Source organism: Microtus pennsylvanicus, chromosome 9 (genome assembly GCF_037038515.1).
Source record: "Microtus pennsylvanicus isolate mMicPen1 chromosome 9, mMicPen1.hap1, whole genome shotgun sequence".
Lineage (NCBI taxonomy): Eukaryota > Metazoa > Chordata > Mammalia > Rodentia > Cricetidae > Microtus > Microtus pennsylvanicus.
Window position 1 is genome coordinate 68701252 of NC_134587.1, and position 24251 is coordinate 68725502.

Sequence of the window (24251 nt, forward strand, 5' to 3'; positions counted from 1 at the left end):
TTACAGGACGAATATTAGGAAAAGTAAAGAAATAAAAAACATGGTTTTAATGTGTGGAGCTTGGAGATATGGGACTCGGGCCAAACCAGAATATCTTGACTCGTTCATAAATACTCTGATACAGGAATATATTATCTCCGACGGCTTTAAGCCCATTTAGTTTTATAGCAAAACAATATTGAACACCTGCCGCATCTTAATGATCTAGGCTCAGACAGCACAGGGTAAGGATGGGGTGGAGGTGGAGTATACTCCATCTACAGGAATAACTGCAAGAGACCCCAGCAGTTGTAGTGAGGCTGCAGGGTAGGGACACTTCACAAATACCCTGAGTCGTGGCACCTGCTCTTGACCATAGCACAAGAGGCACCGCAGTCTGCCCCTCGGGGCTCTCGGCACAGACTGCAAGAAAGCAGCTAAGACTGTTGATGGGGACAGCTAGTCCTCAGGGCAGGAGGCTTTCTGGGGAGCCCATAAACCACTCTGGTACTCAGCGAAAAGAAAAAACACAAAAGAGAAAGGAGGGACGAGGGACAACTTATACTATGCTGAACTCGACATTCTGAAAACTTAGTTGGCAGAATTTTGTTCAAAGGATGCTAAGCCTGCTTGTTCTGTACACATGAGTGCGTGTGAGGGGGCTATAAGCGGGCGTGTGTCACTGTGCCCTCGTGGAGGCTTTGACCTGCGGTCTTGGTCTTCATCCACCTTGCTGGAAACGCCTGCTGTGTCTTGTTCAGTGCTCTGCACATCAGGCTAGACGGCCTGTGAGCATCTGGTGGTTCTCCTGTCTTTGCCTCCCATATCTGCTGGGTTGCACTGAGATTATCGATGCCTGCTTGTGCCACTGGTTTGAGTTCTGAGGATAGGAACTCAAGCTGTTGGGGCTTGTGCGGCAAACGTTCTATCTAGCCGTTAAGCCACCCTGCCAGCCATCTCTTGGCCTTTTGGCGCTTTGATTTCTCATTACAGAATTTGGTTTCTAATAAAATTTGGTTTAAAAGTAGAGACCTTACACCCTCCAATGTTTTATCATCTAACAATCTGTGACAAGCTCAAGGCATACTGTCCCTGAACATATATTAGAGACAGTCTTTCTATCCCAGACTTCCCCAGAGGGGAGAATGGCAGCATTCCACCCATGAATTGCAAAGAGGGCAAAGGTCAGTGTCTTCCTACCCTTTCTCTCTCTTCATTTCCCAACCACATGAAGGGCGAAGGTCGCCTGAGAACCACCAACCTTTTAATATTTTGGTTTATAAGCTGCATGGTGGTGGCGCACGCCTTCAGTCCTGGCAACTCAGGAGGCAGAAGCAGGTGGATTTCTGAGTTTGAGACCAGCCCGGGCTACGGAGTGAGTTCCAGGATAGCTAGGACTGCACAGAGAAACCCTGTCTCAAAAAAACAAACATGTGTGTGTAACTGTATGTGTATATTAGATGATATTTATACATATTAAAATATATATAAACTGAGTGGTAGTGGTGCACGCCTTTAATCCCAACACTTGGGAGGCAGAGGCAAGTGGGTCTCAGTGAGTTCGAGGCCAGCCTGGTCTACCAGAACAGGCTCCAAAGCTACAGAGAAACCCTATGTGGAAATTTTTTTTTTAAAAAGGAAAAGAATTATGGCTGAACTGAAGGACTCTGTGATCAACAGGCTCAGGCGGGAATCGTGGCTCTATATTTTCTTAGGGCAAATATGCTAATTATTTAGACCACAGTTTTCTAATCTGTGAATTTTGTGAATAAATTCATAACTCGCCAAAGGGGCTCAGAAGATCACCAAATAGACAGTGAGCACTCAGTCGTGTTATTGGTTGAGCCCTGAAATATATTCATAAATGATCTCCATATTATTTGCATGCGCATATATGCACATACACCCCCTTTTTAAAAAGGGTTGTATTGACTGGGTGTGGAGGCACGTGTCTTTCATCTCAACACTCAGGAGGCAGCCGCAGGCAGACCTCTAGGAGTCTGAGGCCAACTTGATCTACACAGGCAGTTCCAGGTCATCAAGGAGTATATAATAAATACCTCAAAACAACAAAACACAGAAGGACCCCACCATGTTTTGCATATGGTTTTAATAATCTTCTTTAAACTTGCAATGTCTTACGAACATTTTACACATCATTAATCAAAACGCCAGTTCCAGAACAGCAGAGAATGTCATTGCATGAATGGACCCTAATATATTTAACCATCCTCCCATTGTCAGACAATTCAGTTGTTTTCGGTACTTGATAGCATAAGCGCCCTGTGAGGTACTACTGCCTTGTGGAAGCTTCCTGCACAAATAATTGGTTTTTGCCTTATTAGAATTCCCAGGACTAGAACAACCGAATCAAAAGAAATGCAATTAAAATATTATAAAAAGGACAAATGCATTTACAGAGAATGGGGGAAAGAAGCAAATACAATTCTACCACACTAGCAGAGCTAACGCAATTTGAGTGATTTAGACATTCCCGTGTTCCCACTGTGGCGGAGAAGAGATAGCAACCTCAAGGAAAAGACGCACATGTGTTTCTTATTTCTTCTCCCTTCTGAAGCCCACTAAAACGACAATAGAGAACTAAAGGGACCTAAACTCACAGTGTTAATGAGAATAGAATAGGAGATGGCAGCAGCCAGAAGATGCAAGGCAGATGGGTGACAACCGAGTGGACCGGAGGCAGCGAGATCCACACCGTGGCTTGAGAATCTTCACTGAGTTTGACAACAGCTTGAGTCTACAGACCCCTCTCTGAAAGAGGACAATGGCCCTGAGAGGCTGAATAGCAGCAAGGAAACCAGGAGCAGGAGGGGCTTGGAGGGGTCAAACGAGGAATCTTGCAGAGAGCCCATTTAGGTGACAAGGGACACATCCAGCGGAAGGTGGAGGTCTCAGCTCTGCTCTTAGGATGCTGGCCTCCAGGTTCACGCACCCTCTCTCAGCCACTCCTGTCCTTGCTCCTAGACAAGAATTTGGGTGGCCCTTATTCGAGAAGTTGATGAGTCCAAAGGAGCTAATTAGGAAATGGACCCGCAGGAAAACATCCCCACAGAAACTATGAGGTCATTCAGTAACTGACAGGTTATCTCCCCTCCATGCAGGAAAAGGTCACATCACCCTGTGAACACATCAAAGGCCGGGCATGGTGGTGCACACCCAGTACCTGGAGGCAGAGGCAGGGGAATCTCTGTGAGTTTGCATCCAGCCTGCATCCTACAGAGCTAATTCCAGGCCAAGCAGGGCTGTGGAGTAAGACCTCACCTGAAACTACCACCGGGATCCAGTCAATCGAATCAGAAAGTACTCAAAACAACCAGGCAAATGGCAAAGGGAAAAAAAATCTCTGAGAAAGGAAAATACCGCCTACACGAAACAAGAATAGATGTTCTGGCTAGTGTTTGTTTGCTTGTTTGTCTTTGTCAGCTTGACACAAGCTAGGGCCACCAAAGAAGAGGAAACCTCAGCTGAGAAAATGTCTTCATAATACTGACCTGCAGGCAAAGCAATAGGACAACATTACTTGGTAAAGACTGGCATGGGAGGGCACAGCTCACTACAGTGATGGCAGCCCTAGGCAGACGGTCCTGAGTTATGTAAGAAAAGAGGTCAGTAGGCAGTGTTCCTCCATGGCTTCCACTTCAGTGCCCGCCTCTGGGATCCTGCCTCGACTTCCCTCAGTGATGGGGTGTGACCTGAGAGGTGTAAGCTAAAAGAAACACCACCACTCCCAAGTTGCTTTAGATCATGATGTTTTATATGAGCAATAGAAGCCAGTAACTATATAGAATGAAATAGGTACAAAACTATATAAAATAAATCCAAAGTTATAGACTGCAAAATCCATGCGTGAAAGACAGAAGGCTGTAGGCAAAATGAGAAGGGAGGGAAAAAAAGAAGAGACATGTAAAAATTTAAGTGAAAATTACTATGAGAGGTTAAATATACAAGAACAAAAAAGCAATAACTTTTATTTTCTAAAAATAGATGATAAACTTTCCCAGAAAATAAAACTAAAGGTCTACTTAGAAAAATAGAAGATTTAATCCTCATAGTCCCTCAAAGTTTGCCCCTGAGTGATGCACTTCCTCCAGTGTGGCTTTACCTCTTAAAGATTCGAAATGGTGCCACCAGCTGGGGACAACATGCTGAAGTACATAAGCCTATGAGGGACATTTTTCATCCAAATGATCACATTTATTAAAATATTACGAATTTTTGGCAATTATTCTACAACTCAACTCAATGGCTCTTGAGTGTGAACTTTGTAGTTGATAATATTCCATCATAATGACAAAGGATTGGACACACCCAAGAGCTCGTAAGTAGAAATTTAAAAATAAGACATTCTCATATCAAGAATCTTGTAAAATATCAAGAATTATGATGACAAAGATAATGGAAAAATCTAAGGAAAACTGTTGCACCATAGAGTTTCATACCCAGCCCAATTATCACCCAAGGGTAGTCCTAAGCAGTTTTAGAGTTTTAGAAAACTTATCTAATTTTAGATTCTGTTTCTTTTCTCAGGAAGTTAGAGGCAGATGTACTTAGTTTAAAAAATAATTTTAAAAAGGAGTGAAAAAAGAAAGTGGAAAAGTTAACTTCTGTAATTTAGAAACTTCCAAATAATTTAGTGGCTGATGAAGATATATACTTTTTATTTCTCCATGTCACTACCCCAAATATATATTCCAGAAGTCAGGACAAACTCCATTCCATTTATTTTTAATTCAGGAATCTCGTGGGACCTTTTCCTTTCATTTCTGCCACTTTTTAGAGCAGTAGTCCTTAAAATGTTATCCCCAGAGCCGTGCCTTTAGTGTCACTTGGCAAATTTTCAGGTCTCCGCAGCAGACCTGGTGAATCAGAACCTTGAGCACAGCGTCAGGTGAGCCCAGATCAGTTTCCACAAGACCTTCTCTGTCACTGCGATGTGTGCTAGTGTTTGCAAAGTCTGTCTTAGGGCAGATCGTATTCTGAACGATCAAAGTGGGACCGAAGATACTTTCACGTTCCAGCTCACCAGAGGGAAAAAACGGGGAGGTTTTTATGGACCAGGTCAGGAAATAGCACCCGTGACTTCCACTTGCATCCACTTGGCGAGACCCGCTCACATGGTAACCCAGTTTCAAGAGTGAGTTAGGAGACACAGTCTTTAGTTGGGTAGCTACATGTTAACTATCATGATCTTATAAAGAAAAAGAGGAACAATATATTTAGGATCATAACTAGCCGTTTCTACCACATATATAATCTAGGCACCAGGGACTCCAAGACAGAATAAGTAAGATAAATCTGTAGCTGATGTTGACAGGATGTCCTAGTCATAGACTGTCCTGTTCATTCGGCCACAGAACAACCACTCCAGCTGCAAACAGAGGAGCTGGAAAGGTCCAGGAATAGTTGCCAAGGAGAAAAACAAAGCCAAAAGAGTACCTGTATTTGAATGCGTGGCCAGATCTTGTGGGTAATGACAGGTAAACAAAATACAAAACCAGGACGGTATGAATTCCAGGGACAACAAGACATTGAATGGGAAAGGAGACATAATTATAGGTTTCTATGTGGCTAACCTGGCAATAATATTTATATAGTCGTGATGTAAACATTTAATATTGATTGAACCAAAAATGGCTCTGTAACTATTTGGGGAATATGAGTCTGCTGAAAGCGCATACAGGCTAGCTTAATGATTACAATACACAGTGTCTTTGTAGCTGGCTGCCTGTCGGTCATATCTAAGATCATCGTATATTTGACTTTCTGTGTGTGGCTCCATGTGTACCTGCGTGTGCGCATTGAAGGCCAGGGGACAACCTAAGGCGTCTACATTTTTGTTTTTGCTTGTTTGTTATTGTTGTTTGAGATAGGATTTCTCTATGTAACAGCCCTGACTGTACTGAACTGAATTTGCAGACCAGGTTGGCCTTGAACTCACAGAGATCAGCCTGACTCTGCCTTCCGAGCGCCAGGATTAAAGGTGTACACCACCACTATCCAGTTATCAACGTTTTTTAAGAGGGCCTCACACTAGACTCATCAAGTAGACTAGGCTGACTGGCTAGCAACAATCTAGCAAATTTTCACAAAGAAATGGAAACAAATATTCTTGAAGAAGTGAGAAGCAGAAAGAAAGAGAGCAGGGAGGGAAAATACAGAGACCCTTCTCTTGAACACTAGTCCTGGACTTCAGACCTAGGAAGAGAGTAATTACACAATCCAGGGCAGCTACTGAGTTAACACCCAAGTAGCTCTCTGTCTCTGTCTCTGTCTCTTTCTGTCTCTCTCTCTGCCCTGTCTTGTTTTAAACTCCTTAATCCTCCTGCTTTAACCTCCCAAGTGCCAGGATTATGGATGTATACCGCTATGTCGGCCTTGCAGAGTGATTTTGATCTGGGTTTCTTTTTTTGAGATTTATTGATGTATTTTATGTATATTAGTATTCTACTTGCATGTATGCCTGCATGACAGAAGAGGGCATTGGATCCTATTATAGGTGGTTGTGAACCACCATGTAATTGCTAGGAATTGAACCCAGGCCCTCTGGAAGAGCAGCCAGTGTGCTTAACCACTGAGCAATCTCTCCAGCCCCCTTGATTTGGATTTCTAAGATGAGACTCCCTCCTCAGTGACTAAGACAGATCTAAGAAGCTCTGATTTTACCACCAAAGATAGAAATCAAGATCTAGCCCAGTCGGGGCTCCAGAAAGAGACTTCCCGAAAAGAAACAACAGAACAATAGCAACAACAAAAGGTAGAAGAAAGAGGCAAGTCTTACTGAAGTGGCTGGTTTGCTTGTAGGGCAAGGCGCTTTAAGTACTGGTATTAGTCTATGACGTGGCCCTGGGCAAGGCGCTTGCTGCTTTCTGGAGCCTTGGTTTCTCTTTTGCAGACAACCTAACAACCCATACCTACTCTTCAGAGCTGCTTTTCGTTTTCCATTTTCTCGAGTTAGTTTTTCATAAATGAAACACATAGCAGAACCACGCAGTCCGTCTATGGCAAGACCCAGATTCTCCTCCTCTGCTCCACTTCATATTATCTTAGTAAATATTCTCTCCGCTGCTCGTTAGAGAGCCCTGCGAAGTAAAAAATATTCCTCCAATATACAGTGGTGGAAACCAAGAAACACCCCACACCTCCGGGCTCCTTAGTGGAGCCAAGACCCAAATCCAAGTGGGGGAGGATCTAAATTAGAGGTTATTCCAAACGTACAGCGTCTGCCGTGATTACATTAGGCGACATAGGCAGAGCGGAGCAGCTATAATAATACAGTGTCAGTTCCTCTCTCGCTGCTGTGGACAAGCAGGCGGAGGGTATGATTACTACCCTAGCTTGATCTCCGTTGCTATAATGAACACCGCGACCAGAAGCAGCTTGTGGGAGAGAGGGTTAATTTGGCTTCCACTTTCTGATCAGTCTATCACTGAGGGAAATCGGGGCGAGAACTCAAGGCAGGAACCATGAAGGAAGGCTACTTTCTCTCTCTGGTTCATACTCAGCTAGCTTTCTTTCTTTCTTTCTTTCTTTTTTTGTTTTTTTTTTTGTTTTTGTTTTTCGAGACAGGGTTTCTCTGTAGCTTTGGAGCCTGTCCTGGAACTCCCTCTCACAGAGTCCTGGCCTCTCACAGAGTCCTGGCCTCGAACTCACAGAGATCCGCCTGCCTCTGCCTCCCGAGTGCTGGGATTAAAGGCATGCTAGCTTTCTTATATACCCCAGACCCCTCTGCCTAGAGAGAGTGCTGCTACAGTGGGCTGGGGATCACCCACATCTGTCACCAATCAAGGCAATCTCTCACAGCCACAGATCAATCAGAGGGAAGCAATGCGTCAGTTGAGTTGAGGTTCCCTTCCCAAGGGACACTATGTTGTGTCAAGTTGACGATAAAACCTAACCAGGTGTGCTGGGTGGTTTTTGTCAACTTGGCACCAGCAAGAATCATCTGGGGGGGGGGGCTCAATTGAGACAATGGCTTTGTAACATCAGGCTTTGGCCAAGCCTGTAGGACATTTTCTTAATTAATGATTGGTTGTGGGTGGTGCCAAGTTCTGGCTTCTATAAGAAAGCAGCTTGCATATCACCATTCATCTGGTGATGGATGGAGATAGAGACAGAGACCCACACTGGAGCACTGGACTGAGCTCCCAAGGTCCCAATGAGGAGCGGAAGGAGGGAGAAGATGAGCAAGGAAGTCAGGACCACGAGGGGTGCACCCACCCACTGAGGCAGTGGGGCTGATCTATTGGAAGCTCACCAAGGCCAGCTGGACTATGACTGAAAAAGCATGGGATAAAACCGGACTCTCTGAACACGGCGAACAATGAGGGCTGCTGAGAAGCCAAGGACAATGGCACGGGGTTTTGATCCTACTTCATGTTCTGGCTTTGTGGGAGCCTAGCCAGTTTGGATGTTCACCTTCCTAGACATGGACGGAGGGGGGAGGACCTTGGACTTTCCACAGGGCAGGGAACCCTGACTGCTCTTTGGACTGGAGAGGGAGGGGGAGAGGAGTGGGGGGAGGGGGAGAAGGGTGGGAGGAGGGGGAGGGAAATGGGAGGCTGAAACTTTTTTTTCCTTTTCTCAATAAAAATTTAAAAAAAAAAGCAGCCTGAGTAAGGCATGAGGAGCAAGCTAAGCGGCACCTCTCCATGGCCTCTGCATCAGTTCCTGCCTCTGGGTTCCTGCCCTATTTGAGTGCCTGCCCTGACTTCCCTCAGTGACAGAGTGTGACCTGGAAGCATAAACCGAATAAACCCTTTCCTCCCCTACTTGCCTTTGGTCATGGCGTTTCGTCACAGCGATAGTGACCCTGACTAAGACACCAGAACAGTGGCCACCCTTCTTAGGGAGTCCAAGTTCATTGTCCTCTTGTTTTCAAGACACTTACTTGTCTGATTGTTCTACTTAGGAAATACCAAAGTAGGAATAATAGCTGTCACTAATAGAACTTCTGCTTTATGAACTCATGAAGGGGGAAGGCTGGGTGCCCAACATGTGGAAGGCCATGGGTTGAATTCCTCAACCGAGCCAAAGAGATAAATAAAACGAACAGATGAAGGGCAGGGGGACTCAGGTAAGTGAGCCTATGCCAAGACAGAAGGGCCTCCAAGGCGGTTGGCAGACTTCAAGTCATGTGCTTGGCCAGTCGTTCCTCCCCTCCCCTGCCTACCACCCCCCAGCAGCTCCAGGCAATTTTTACATCCCCTCCATGTGGCCCTTCCTCTTGGGTGAGTCACTGAGGCCTGACTGAAGCCTAAGCTGTACCTATACTGGATGTTCTTAAACAGCACGGCTGTCTTCCAGACGCTTCCTTCTGGTGCCTCCATTTCTCCCGTCCACTCCAAGCCTGGGAAAGAGCCATTGCTGCCTTATGCTGCTCAGGAGGTGGAATCAACAGAGGCTGCTCAGGATTGCCAGCCCCACTCTGGTCTTCTGAGGGAAGCGGCCTTCTGGGGGGGGGGGGGAGAGCTCCTTTAGAGAAAGGGTATTTTCTGGGAAGAGGTTACCTCAGAAGAGGGTCTCCTCTTGGGAAAGGCCTCCACAGGGAAGTTGTTGCAGGGAGGGGATGGGTGTTTCTATGAGGAGAAGGTCTCCCCAAGGGAGAAGTCTCTCTAGGGGAGGGGTCTCTCCATGGGAGGGAATTTTTCAGGGGAGGGTCTCTACAGAAGACCAGAGCCAGGGTCTCCTTAGCCAACGCTGGGAGCAGTAGGAGGGTCTTATGCCAGGTAGCTCCCACAAGACAGCAAGAGTCGATGCAGCACAATCAGCTTCCTGGAGGCCTCCAGAGGTCTCTGGGGGCTGTAAGGGAGAGCTTGGCTCGCCCACAACTTTCCTGCCAGGGCTGGGCCTGCTTGAGCCCCCTAGAGGCGCTGGCCGGCATCCCTCCCCAGCCTACATCCACACTGGTCATTCCCCTGCCCCCACTGCCCTTTAACAGGACCGCTGACAAGTTGAATGCAGCGGGAATAACAGCCATTTGTTCTGGTTATCGCTGCCGGTATTGAAGCCAGATGTGTGCCTTGCTGACATTGACATGGTACATCTGGCTGGGTTTTTGGTTTCCATCGTGGAGTTTACCACATCCACCCCAGTCTGCCAGAAGACAGGAGGCAAACATCTGGAAGTCATTGCAGCTGTCACGCTTCAAGGGGATCTTGTACCACAGAGAAGAGAATTCAATACGTAACTGAGCAAAATTATCCAGCTCGTCTTGTCAGGTCCAGATTTCAAACACATGGAGGAGAATGGCCGCCATGTTATGGCGCCCTCCTCCTTCCTGTTCTTGGGATACTGGTGGGTACCGAGAGCCTGGCCCACAAGTCTCCTCCACTGATGCCCTCACCCAAGGTCGTCGTTGACACCAAGCAAACGTCAGAATATTTCATAAACCCTGGGTAGGCCTTTTCTTGCTTCCCTTTTGATCTCAATTTGCTAAGAGTTTTAAATTAAACACTACTTAGCACCCTCCCCGCCCACTTCCGCTTCTACCCTGTCCTTTTTTCATAGTATTCAACTCTGTAGTCCTGCCCTATATATTAATTTTTATCCTGCATTTCTTTCCTAAGGCAGATATTAGTCTTTATGAGGACAAAAATAAATCATGCTAATTCTTACTATGATTCCCAACTTTTCCTATTCCCTTCGGGTCAATCCAGATCTTTTTGTCCCTCCACGGTCACCTCCAGCTAATTTTCATCCATGAAGCCCCTCCTGGCCTCACTGGCCTCTGCAGCTCGTTCTTGTGTGTGCTTCCCTAATGAAGCATAAGTTAATGGAGAGGAAAGACTATTCAGCTTTGCCTATCTCCTCTAGCAGCCAGCATCATACACTGGAGTGAGCTCTCCTCAAGCCTGTGGTGAATGCAAGCAGGAATGACTGTTTTTTTTTTTTAATCATTTCTCCTTCCCGTGCGATTTTCTTGTTATCTGCTTTCCCTTTTGTGACCAGATTCACTGTGTCTGCATACAGAATGTGTCATCAGCATTTGGAAATATAGCTTCAAACCACCTAGTACACTAAAAATAGCAATGCCTCAAGGGTCCTATCAACTGGGGAGTCTACTAGTTTTAAGTTCTTCCCATTATAGTGTATTCACTTTTTTTTTTTTTGTTTTTTGAGACAGGGTTTCTCTGTGGTTTTGGAGCCTGTCCTGGAACTCCCTTTGTAGACCAGGCTGGTCTCGAACTCACAGAGATCCACCTGCCTCTGCCTCCCGAGTGCTGGGATTAAAGGCGTGCGCCACCACTGCCCGGCGTGTATTCACTTTTTTTAATTAAAAATACTACATTGGAGCTAGGAGAGGGCCTATTTGCTTAGAGTGCTTGCTGCTCTTGCAGAGGACCTCGGTTCTGTTTCCAGCACCGGTCTGGTAGTTCACAACCATCTGTAAGGTCAGTTCCAGTTCTCCTGACTTCTGCAGGCACCAGACACGCGCCTAGTGTACAGACATACATGTAGGCAAAACTCCCATACACATAAAATATATAAATTTTAAAACCATATTACATTTATTTATGGGGCATACGGGCAGGCACAGCACAGCATATAGAGGCTGGAGGACAACTGGCAGGAATTGGTTCTCTCCTTCCACTGTGTGTGTCTCAGGGATCAAACTCAGGCTGTCCGGCTAGGCAGCAAGCGCCTTTACCGACTGCGCCATCTCTCTGTTCCTGTCATAAGATTTGTTTCAAAAGTGTTTATTTTGAATGTGTGTGATTATTTTGTTTGCACATATGTAAGCGCACTGCCTGCACGCCTACTGCCTGCAATGGTCAGAAGAGGGGGCCGGCTCCCCCGGAGCTGAAGTTACAGACAGTTCAAAGCATGACGTGGGTGCAAGGAACAGAATCCTTGTCTTCTGTAAGAGCATCAAGTGTTCTTAACCACTGAGCCACGTCTCTAGCCCCCGCAATAATAGATTTGTAAGGTCACTGAGGTTTCCTATACATATTTGCACAATAAAAAGCCATCAGCAGTTCAGCAGGGAGAAGGAAGGAAGGAGTCCATGAGGTTCACCCCCTAGCTAAGAACCTGTTGGCCATGAATGGCTGCTGGGGATAAAAAGTCGTCTATCCGCTTAGATTTTGTCTTCCGGGCTGTACCCGCTAGTAAGTTGTCCACAAACCAATAAATAGCACCACATCCATGCACATGCAAGCACATGCAACTAACCTTAACTAAACTCAGTGAGACACGAAAATAGGGCAGGGTGGGCATGTTGGAAAGAAGGTTCCTGAGGGAGTGGGAGTGGGGAAGAGGGAGGGGGAGGGGCGAATATGGCCAAAATGCATTATACGCATGTAGGAAGCTGTGGAAGAGTGAAGACAAAATCACTTAAAATAATTAAATTGAGGTGTAGTTGGAGAAGAACAAGGTTACAAGTCACAGGAGCCGAATCTCCCCTCAAGAGCACTCCTAAGTTGCTTAGTAGACAACCTTCTCTGTGCCTCCAACCTCCCTATCGCCAAAGGCCTTGTGCTCGCTCCTCTGACAGTCGCTGTGACAGAATCTGAGCAAGGACAGATCTACTTGGGATCATAGTTTTGGGCCATTGTCACTTGGCCCACAAGTTGCTTTGCGCTTGTAAGGACATGGTGATTGTACTCAGTAAGGACTTGGACATGAAGTAAACGGCGAAGTACATCATGATGGTAGGCATGTATAAGACACAGTGAGACTGTTCACGTCATTATATCCAGAATCAAAAGAAGGAAAGGGGTCTGGTCCCCATATCCCCTTGAACAGCGTATCTCCAATGACCTCATTTCGTTCCACTGGGCCTCATCGCCTGTAAGTCCTCCTATCCACCAATAACCCAAAGGCCGAGCACACAGCTCTGTGGGATGTCTATGGTCCAAACCATAACAAGCCCTGTGTGATGATGAGCATCTGGATAATTTGGTGAGAAGAGGCGGGTTCCCATCAGACAAGCTTCTGGGCTTAGTAGGCAGCCGTCTCCGTCAGTGCTCTGCCTACTCGGCGCCAAAGCAGCACAGAGCCATAAATGGCTCTGAAGATGGTTAGAGTAAGAAAAGAGCAAGCAGCCGGGTGTGGTGGCGCACGCCTTTGATCCCAGGACTCCGGGGAGTTAGAGGCAGGTGGATCTCTGAGTTCTCAGTTTGAGGCCAGCATGGTCTATAGAGCCAGGGCTGTTACACAGAGAAACCCTATCGAAAAAAGAGAAACAAAAAGGAAAGAAAAAGAAGAAAAGAAAGAAAAAAGAAAGGAGCAAGTGTAGGTAGTGGATTTGTTCTAGCGTTTGCCCAGCATTCTCAAAATGAGGACAAGCCACGACAGCGAACATTGGCATCTGATCACTCAGGGTTTCCCCTCCTTTGTACATTGGTAAGGATGTGTAGTACCCTGCTCTCATCTTGCTGTATGGATAGGCAAGAATGTAAGAAAAGTAGCATCCGGAAATAAAGGAGAGAGAACAGAGAGAGGGTGGGGACTAACAGCAAGCCCGAAACGCTCCCTGTTGTGGCTACCCAGCCAGCGGGTGTGTGCAAGGAACAAGGTGGGGTGGGCACTCAGGGTCCTTGGGTGAGGGGCTCTGCTTCTCCCCTGGGACAGCATCTATAAAATCAAATGATCCTTATGGTCTACAAGCGTTTACATGATGATATAATTCATATAGAGACCACCTTTGAACAAATCAGCAAGTCATTTCTGATTAGATTCCAAATCCCACCCGAGTCCCGCTAAGCTCACTGGACTCTGAGATCCCATCACAAAAAGAGAACACCAGGCATTACATTCCTCAAGTCCTGAGACCCCTCCATGCTGTAGCCTCAGAGGGGAGAAGCTGCTTCCTCTCCTCCTAAAAAGGAAAGGAAATTACAATAGGAAGGCGGCAGATTAATGACCTAGAAAACTCTTCTCAAATGGAAATGAGACTTAATTAAGCTCTATTAAATCATAACTCCTGGCTTTTGTTTCTGGCCCCTCAGTACTGAGTCCAGACTGAATTAGTTCTGCCTCTGGGACTGTTGAATTCAGAATCTCTGAGCTCCTGGGAATACCTGCTCATCTCCGCGGCCTCCTTCCTGCTGGAATACCTTCAAAACGTCATCACCAGCCACGCCAGACCCCTTAAAGGGAAGGGACGGCCATTTCTAACTTGTTATGGTTTATGATCAACTTGACAATTTGACTAACTACTTAAGAGCCAGAATTATATCATTTTTTTCACAAAAAGCCAATAAAAAAAGCTATTATTGCGTCCCATTAGTTGGCTGGAAATGAGAGGTTATGTAACCGTTGTCTTGGCTGTCCAGTTCTCACCCAGAGACACATGGAAGGAAAAGTTCATGTGTCTTGGCTCCTGTTCACAGGACGTGGGTATTCAAGCATCGTGCCCTTTTCTTCTCTCCCTGGGCCATTCTGCCTCAAGTATACCCCTTGCTTTCTTCATAAAGACGCCCCATTCCCAGCTCATCTCTTTCGGGGCCCACGGTGCCACATCACGTGCTTGTGTTCTTGCAATCAATAAAGGGCTCAGGACTGCAGCGTGGGTCCTCAAGTCAGCCCTCCCCACCGCCAGGCACTTGGAGAGGTCCCCAGAAGGGGCCATCTTTGCTCAAAATGTCACCCTTCTTTTCAATTTTGTTGCTCCTTTTCTTGAAGACTAAAGTTTTCCATTGTTCAACAGTTCTCTTTTCAGACCCTGGGAAAGGACTATGTGTAGCCCCGCCCCTTGCACCACACAAACCAGCTCTTCCTCTTTCAAGCCAGAGTGTTTAGCTTGCTTTATTGGACACTTTTTTTTTTTTTTAATCCACAGCCTTGTTTTGTGAGCTTGGGAAAATCGCATCTGTGCTCCACAGCCCAGCTAAGTGGTACCTAAGAGAAGTCCATCTTAGACTAGGGAAATCTGTTGAAAACCAAGGACAATCTCGCTGGAGGAACAGAACAGCTTAGACCATATTATAAAGTGTAAATTACCTAAGATGCAGTGTTCGGAGCTTTGTGTGCCTCTCCCATCTCTACATGCAGAGATCCAGAGGACGGCAAACGGACAAGTTCCTCACCCACTTGTATAGAACATCCTCAACCTGTGACTCTCAACCCCTCTGGGGGTCAAAAGACCCTTCCTTCACAGAAGTTGCCTAAGATCATCAGAAAACACAGACATTTACATTAAAATCCGTTACAGTAGCAAAATTACAGTTATGAAGTAGTAATGAAAATAATTTTCTGGTTGGGCAGTCACCCCGGCCTGAGGAGCTATATTAAAGGGTCACAGCACTAGGAAGGTTGAAAACCGCCGATCTAGAGTTTGAGGACTAATATACAACGGATTTAATCTCTTGTTCACCTTGTTTTCATTAAGACTCAGGGTCCTTCCAAGGAAAGGTACGGTTGATGGCATGATTGTACAGACCCACAGTGTAACACATGGGAAGGTGAAGCAGGAGTATTAGTACTCTGAGACCAGCCTGAGCTACACGGTGAGTTCAAGGCCTGCCTGAGCTGTACAGCTGATCCCGTCTCCATATATGAAAATACATAGTTTAAACGGAGCTGTCCCAACACAGGAGGACAATGCCTTCTCCAGACACCATGGGCTAGCAAATAAAAAGCTCAATATCAGGGTATGGGTTAACTCTTTTTGAGTTATTGATCAGTGGGTTCCCATATTGCAGTTGCTCTTAGTGATCTTCCAGAAATTGATGGTAAGACCCCATTGCTTAAGACATCACCTCCTTGAGTCATAGGACTTGGGAAAATCAACCTAGACCTACTTAGAAGCATCATCCCTACTGGCTTTGAAAGCTCCCGTAGCTCTTTCATAGTGCCAGAAGGTGCTCAGCATGCTACAGAAAGACAAAAGTAATCAACAGTCTGACCCAGCTGTGAATCATGGGAGCTATAATAACAACTAGCCTAGCAAGATATGCCTACTGGTGCAATATGGAGTTCACACCTGGTACTATTAACTGTGCCAAAAGCCCAGATCCTAGAGGAGGATCTAAAGCTATTATTCCACTAAAGGAGCACAGGAATACACTGCCCCCTCAGTTCTTTTCCTTGTACCCACAGATGAATGCATTTCTCAGCCTTCATCAGAGGAACTGCTGTTTCCCGAAGAGGGTGATTAACCCAGAGACACACAACTAGTCAATGCACAGAGTGAAAGACTGTGGAGTATTCTGCTTTACTGGTGCCGTTAAACCACACTCTCTACCTGCGAGGCTCAGGAATCATTGTCGCAGAGGCTTCTGGAAAGATCGTAAGAACCGGAGGAACAGGATGCGCCAGGTGTGACAGCACCATTGTTCACACAGTCTCCCAGTGGTTGTGACTGCGTGCATAAGATCCACACAAGAGCAAACCGTCAATCCCAGCATGGACGGGGGCAAGTCTAATGAAGATCCCCTCCCCAGCTCAGGTGCTATTGGTCATTGATGGATGCTGAGAGAGGGAAAGTTGGTTGTTGTTTGTTTTTCTTTCCTTTTTTCAGTGATGCAGCCCTTGAAAGCTCCCATAGCTCGTTCCACACACACCCAAGTACACCAAGTGGACTCAGTGGAAAGAGAAGCGGGTTTGATCAAAACGTATTTATATACATGCATGAAAATTTTAAATAACAAAAGACTATTACACATATGGCTTAGAAAGTATTGGAGAAAGAGAGAGAGAGAGAGAGCAAGCGAGCCAGAAGATGGTGAGATATACAGCAAAAATATGTCCTCTGGACACGACCTAGCTGTTGCATGACAAACTAATTGCAGCTGTGGTTATCTGTACATGACCTGTACAAGATTGGGCCCTCAACATTGCAACATGAATGAGGGAGGGGCCTGTAAGGCCCCACTTCTCCCAGCAGTGCTATTGGCAATTAATAATTGTTAGGGAAGGAAGTGTCATTTTCTTTGGTGGTGTAGCCACAGATAAGCTGCCCTGGTTCCACTGAATAACCTTCTACCCACACACTTGGGCAAGTACTCAGTGGCCACACACAGAACGAGAGCATGAGGATGGGGAGGACTCACTGAGGAGTGAGCCAGCTGGACAGGGAAGAGGATGGAGTAGGAAATGGGGTGAAATGACTTAAGTTCATTGTATAAAAGTATGAACCTATCAATTAAAAAATAAGGCTAAAAGAGAGGTGCTAGGGAAGTGACCCATTTGCTAAAGCTTGGGGACCTGAGTTTGTCCCCAGAACCCATGTGAGAGAGCTGAGTGTGGAGTCTTGCACTTGTAAGTCTAACACAGGAACAACAAAGACAGGCAGATCCCTGGGACTCACAGACCAACCAGTGTCTGTGATAATTTGAATGTAATGGCCCCATAAGCTCATAAGGAGCAGCACTATCAGGAGATGTAGCTTAGTTGGAGTGGGTACGGCCATATTGGAGGAAGTGTATCACCTTGGAGGTGGGTTTTGAGGTCTCATATATGCTCAAGTCACATCTAGTGTTTCAGACCACTTCCTGTTGCCTGTGGAATCAAGATGTAGCTCTTCCTCCCCTCTCAGCAACTTCTCCAGCACCATGTCTGCCTGCATGCCACCATGTCCCACCGTGATGTCAATGGAGTACACCTCTGAAACTGTAAGCCACCTGATAAAACGTTTTCCTCTCTAAGAGTTGTGTGGTCGTGGTATCTCTTCACAGCAGTTGAAACCCTAAGGCAACCTCACCTAATCAGTGAACTTCAGACCAATGAAGAACCTTTTTCTTAAAATGCAATGTGGACAGCACCTGAAGAAAGGTTGACCTCTGACCTTCACATGCATGCACATACACACATGCACATGAAGGTAAACACATACATATGAACACATATACAGACATACAACATAGTTGACACAGTTCAGAATCCACCCATTTAAAGGCAATCCATCTGAAGGAATCAGAAGAAACCAGTGGGTGACCTAAGTACCAAGAATGCTCTTCTTTTGATAAGTTAGTAACAAAATTGGCCTTTGTTTATGTACTTATTTTTTTTCTTTTTTTTAAATTTATTTATTTATTAAGGATTTCTGCCTTCTCCCCGCCACCGCCTCCCATTTCCCACCCCCTCCCCCCGATCAAGTCCCCCTCCCTCATCAGCTCGAAGAGCAATCAGGGTTCCCTGACCTGTGGGAAGTCCAAGGACCGCCCACCTCCATCCAGGTCTAGTAAGGTGAGCGTCCAAACTGCCTACGCTCCCACAAAGCCAGTACGTGCAGTAGGATCAAAAACTCATTGCCAGGGGGCTGGAGAGATGGCTCAGTGGTTAAGAGCATTGCCTGCTCTTCCATAGGTCCTGAGTTCAATTCCCAGCAACCACATGGTGGCTCACAACCATCTGTAATGAGGTCTGGTGCCCTCTTCTGGCCTGTAGGAATACACGCAGACAGAATATTTAAATAAATAAATATTGGGGAAAAAAACCATTGCCATTGTTCTTGAGTGTTTATGTACTTATTTTGATGGTGTTGTGGCTTGAATGAGATGTCCACTATATTCTTGGGCATTTGAATATCTGATCCCAGCTGGGAATGCTGTTTGGGAAGGCGAAGGAGGGGTGGAGGGAGTATGTCGCTGGGGTGGGTGTTGAGAACCACCACCAGAATCAGACACGCCAAAACTTTGCCAGTAAGCCACTGCCACGTGGCGATACACAGATTAATAGAGATGGGTTAAATTGATATGTACGAGTTAGCCAATAAGAAGCTAGAGCTAATGGGCCAAGCAGTGATTTAATTAATACAGTTTCTGTGTGATTATTTCAGGGCGAAGTGGCTGGGAACAACCTGGTGGCCTCCCTCCTACAGAGAGAAACCTAACCTAATGAGGCTTCATGCCTCACTGCCTTGACTCTATGGCTAAGCCCAAGTCTTTTAAAGATGTTCCCACAGTGTACACAGGCCAGCAGTCCGACTCAGGATGGACTGCGTCACTGTGGTTCCAGAGGCTGTGGGACACCGGCTCAGTAGCTCTAGGGAGCCACTCTTCCCAGGAGGAAAGCCCCGCCTTAGAATGGAGGGCAGATGCTTTGGAAAGGGAAATGCAGTATGTACTCTTTCACTTTGTGAGATGGGAGTGCCCCCAATGAAAATATCACTCAGGGGCAGGGCAATTTCCACTCACATGGTGGCCTGGAAGCAAAAGAGAGAAAAAGGAAGGGGCCGGAATCCCATAATCATCTTTAAGGAAATGCCCTCATTGACCTGAAGACCTCCACCTAAGGCCCACCTTTTACAGGTTCCACCACATCCTCCTATCATCACCCTGGGGACGAATCCTCTAATATATGAGCCTTGGAGGGACACTTAGGATCTGAACTATGTCACCTCGCAGCAATTGTTCCTTGTTCCTCTCAGTTTCTATGTTCCCTCCAGAGCGCCACTAGGCGCTTACTCTGACGCAGCTTCCCCCCACGTACAGGTTTTGTCTATGTCCAACTCTGTAGCATCACATCTGTTCCCATAGTAAAACTAGGTAAGATAGGCATCAGAACCTCCGCCAGTCTGTAGCGCTTGGAAACCATATTCCCCTTGCTCAGGACTCTCTTGACCTAGCTTTAATGCCACCTCCTGAGGTCAGCTGATCTCAGAATCCTGCTGAGACACATACTGTGCCCGATCTGATAATCCTGATACATGATCACCCCTTCAGGTGATGAATCTTCCTTAGATTAATCCTGATTCTTTCTCCCCTGCCCTCCTTTTTCGGCTTTAACCTATCCTTTGTATGGATGACAAATGACCTAGGCGTGTTTTCTTTTTTTCTTCTTAGCCTTGTCTTCAGGAGAAAGTTTCCCCCAGAAATAGAACTCTGGTTGTTCTTCGCCTCCATCCTTCCCCTTGTCTCCACTAAGCACCCTCTAAATCAGGCCCGGGGCTCCAGAGGGAGCAATATCCTTTCCCTCGCAGCTGGTCTGAGTTTCGTCGTCTGGGAGACGGGGCTTAGAACAGCTTGAAGTTAGAAGTGAGGCGAATGAAGCTTTAAATCTCCGGCACTTAACAGCTCCGCTGCAGCCTCAGAGCTAACCGCACTTCGCTTGCTTGCTTGCTTCCTCCCAGCCCTCTATATATCTACGCGATCTCTGCTCGCAGGGCCTGACTCCATCCCGTCTGCACTGGCGTGGTGGTACTGAGAGAAGGAAGACTGGGAAAGAAAAAAATTAATAGAACCAGCCCATAAAAATAACAGGCTCTGGAGCTCACATGAAGAAATAATTAAACAGATTAAAGCCGGGAGGAGGAAGAGGGGGTGGGGGATGACGCCGAGGACAACTTAGCAGGCTGTGACGGTGGCCTCTGCTTTTCCTTCCAGGGGGCCTGTACCTTGGTGCTTTTTCCTTCCTCCTGGTGGGCTGGGTTCAGACGCGGCTTCTGCAAAGTCGCTAAGCAACTTTAAAGGAGGAGGTGGTAACTTACATTTCCTCGTGTCCCCTAAAAGACCCTGAAATTGTGCAGCACTCTCAAGAGAAAAGGAATTTGACATTTGGGGTGGGGGGGCCGTCAGGGAGGCTGTGATGTGTCAGGTACAGCGTTGGAGATGGGTTGGGTACACTTCGAAGGTAGATGTGGTGAACACCTCAGCCGTGGGCACCTTTGAGGACCCAAAGCGCGGGGACAGACAGACTGGATTCACTATCCCATCCCCCCTATTTCTGAGGCCAAGGAGTGGTCCCTGGACATGGCTATGTTTACCTCTTTTGTTTCTCTCAGTAATACTTTATAATTTTATTTATTTAATGGGAGGGCACATGGAAGTCAGATAACAATTCGTAGGAGTCGGCTCTTTCCCTTTACCATATGGGTTCTAGGAATTTAACTCAGGTTATCAGGCTTGGCAGTAGGTGTCCTAACCTGCTGAACAAGCTTTTGTGAGGTTTATTCCTGCCTAGAATAAATCTTTGTATCTTAGTCAGGGTTACCATTGCTGTAATGAAACACCATGACCAAAAAGCAACTTGGGGAGGAAAGGGTTTATTAGGCTTATACTTCTACAACACGTTCATCATCAACAGGAACTAAAGCACGCCAGCAACCTGGAGGTAGGAGCTGATGCAGAGGGCATGGAGGGGTGCTGCTTACTGGCTTGCTCCTCATGGCTTGCTCAGTCTGCTTTCTCATAGAACCCAGGGGCACCAGCTTACAAGGGACTGAGCCCTCTCCCATCAATCACTAAGAAAATGTCCTACAGGCTTGCCTACATACAGTCTGGTCTTAAGGAGGCCACAGCTGAGGCTCCCTCCTCTCTAATGGTTCTAGCTTGTGTCAAGATGACATAAAAATAGCTAACACACTTTGTTAGAGTTTTTTCCTAAATATATGCTTTGTGTGTGTGTATGTGAAAGAGAGAGAGAAAAGAGAGAGAGAGAGAGAGAGAGAGAGAGAGAGAGAGAGAGAGAGAGAATAGGATCTAATCCAGAGCCTTGCATACATGAGACAAGCCCTCTAACAGTGAGCTACATCCCTAGCCCTTGAAATTTAATTTTCCTCCCTTGTGCTGTCATTGATGGTACAATTGCTTTTTCCGAATGAGAGTGCTCAAATCCAGAGCCTCGTGCATGCTGGTTAAGAACTCTGCCACTGAGCTACAGCTTCAGCCCCATGTACAAGTTTGCTGAGTTTTTGATAGAAAATGGAAACATATCTGATTTGTGCATAATGCTCTGATATTTAGTGGCCTTGTCACACCCTCATATTAATTCTGAGTTTGTCTGAGGCATCTCTCAGATTTCCATATGACTACTAGTAACCCCTATGAATAAAGTTTCATTTCTTCTTCTATAATTCTTTTATCTTTTATATCTCTTAGTATCCTTTGAAATGGACAATTAAAATAATTGCCTGTCAAATGCATGTTTATGCATAGTTCCAGCTTTGTTGAGTTTTTAAATAAATGAACATATAAATGATTTATCCCTGGACCAAAAAAAATTCAGTACATATGTATGAGATGGACTGAAATAAAATAAGAGGAAAAGAACACAAAGCAGAGATCAAAAGCAGAGGCAGGAGGTTGAGAATGTAGCTCTGTTGGTATAGCCCTTGCCTCACAGGTACAGAGCCCTTGGTCACAGGGACAAAACCTCGATTTCAACTCCAGCACCACATAAACTGGGCATGGCAGCAGATCCTCATCACCTGGCCCTCAAAAGAAGTAAGAAGAGCAAAGTCATCTTCAACTACGTCGTGAGTTTGAGGCCAGCCTGGGATACATGAGATCCTATCCCAAAAGAGAAGCCAACATGAAAGCCTATTGTTTATTTAGTGACTTTTCATTTACACAAACATCAGGACTTCTGTGCTCAAAGCCAGGCTACACTTTTGTGCGGCTTTGCTTCTCAGGAAATGTACAGGCCATCCAAAAAAAATATTTTCCAATTTGTCTTTGAAGGAAAAGGAAGCTGTAGATACTAAGCTATTCCACGCAGTTCAGCAAGGTCTTGGAACTTGGTGAGGCATTAGCTTTCAGAAGCATTTGAAAGTGCTCAGGCACATACATTTTTGAAACTCTGCCTCTTGAGGGGAGATCTGGAGACCAGGGCTCAGGCTAGCTTATGCAGAGCCGTCCTCCCATGATCGGTGAGCAAAATCCATCCGAGAAATTCTGGAGGTCCCTGAAACAAAGTTTCCTCAAGACCATCCTTCTGCCTATCCTGGGTGGACCACCTGACATCTGAGACTCACCAACTTTAGAGGTTGGGATGGCACAGGCCAGCTGCCCTATACAATCCTGCAAGTGTCTTCACTTCTGTCACAAGGACCGGAGTAGCATGGCTTTATGAGACCCCTCCCTACTTTTGAGCTCTCGATGCGGCGTGCATGAATCCCTACATAGAAGACACCTCACACACAGAAGCTCATGAAATCACTACAAACCCAAGAATAATTATATACCAATAGAGATAAGGAAACCAAAGCTCAGAACGGCCGACTGCCTTTTCTAAAGGCAAAGGCAAGACTGGAATTCAAGCTGAGAAGTCTTCTAGTCCTATACGTCAATGGTTCTTTAGCAGGGGGAGGTGGAATTGGTGGGTTGGTAGGAAGATGAACCAGACGGACATGTTTGCAATGGCAAGACGTCCCCATACTGCCTGAAGACCGCCCTTCTGCTGTGAAGAATCCTTTTCTGAGGCTCTTGATTTTGTCCAAGAAGACAGACTCAGGGCTTCCTGCCCGGGCTCCGCCCTTCCTCTATTCCTGCTCTGTGTTGGGTAGCTGGAAGCTCAAAGTGTGAAAACTGGAAGCATTTCTAAGCCGTCTAGGTGCCTGTTGTCTCCCATGAATGACTACATCCTTGTTTCTGAGGCTGGACAAGCAGCCAGCTGCCAAGCAAGCTGGTCTGGAGGCACCCCTTCCCAGTTGGCAGCAGAACGTGGGCACCCCTTGCCCAGGGTGCTAGGCCGTCTGTCTGCACAGAAGCATCCGGTTTGAGCTAATGAGCTGTTGGCATGGTTGGGCAATTATTTTAGATCATTAATATCTGCCAAACTTGCTTTTATAGCCATGGCCTGAAATCAAATCCTCCATCAAAAGGCAATGGCTCTCTGCCTGAGGGCTCTTGTACCCCTGCCACTGCCTCAAGCCCTGGGCCCAAGGTCAGAACGTGTCTAACTCAGAGAAGCCAGGGCTACATCATCCCTGAGGGCCTAGAAAACAGAAATGTGGGAAGTAGGAAAAGACAAGATCTCCTGAGTAAATTGGGAGCATGGGGACCTTGGGAAAGGGTTGAAGGGGAGGCGAAAGACAGGGAGGGGAGCAGAGAAAAATGTAGAGCTCAATAAAAATCAATAAAAGAAAAGAAAACAGAGTTGTAAGGAGAGCTTAGGGCCCCTCCTATCTTCCCATCTAGGAAGCCCCAGATGTGACACCACTGGACTAAACCAAAAGCCACAGCCTGTCACCTGGGCCTGGAGTGTACTGATTACTCCTGCCTCTAGAGTGCCCAGGACTTGGCCTCTGGGCCTCCGGGCCTCTGAGGCCTCCAAGATGGGCACATTCTAGAGCAGTGGTTTTCAGTCCGGGGGTAGCATATCAGCTATCCTGTATATCAGATATTTACATTACAGTTCATAACAGGAGCAAAATTACAGTTATGAAGTACCAGCAAAAATAATGTTATGGCTGGTGTCACCACAACATGAGGACCCCTACTAAAGGGTCACAGTGTCAGGAAGGTTGGGAACCAGTGCTCTGGAGCCGAGCGAGAGAACTGATTCAGCTCGGGTCTTCTGGGTACCATAGTTTGCTCTGGTCTCTCTGTCCCTCCAGGTTAATGTCATGGTGACCCTTTCCCCAGCCA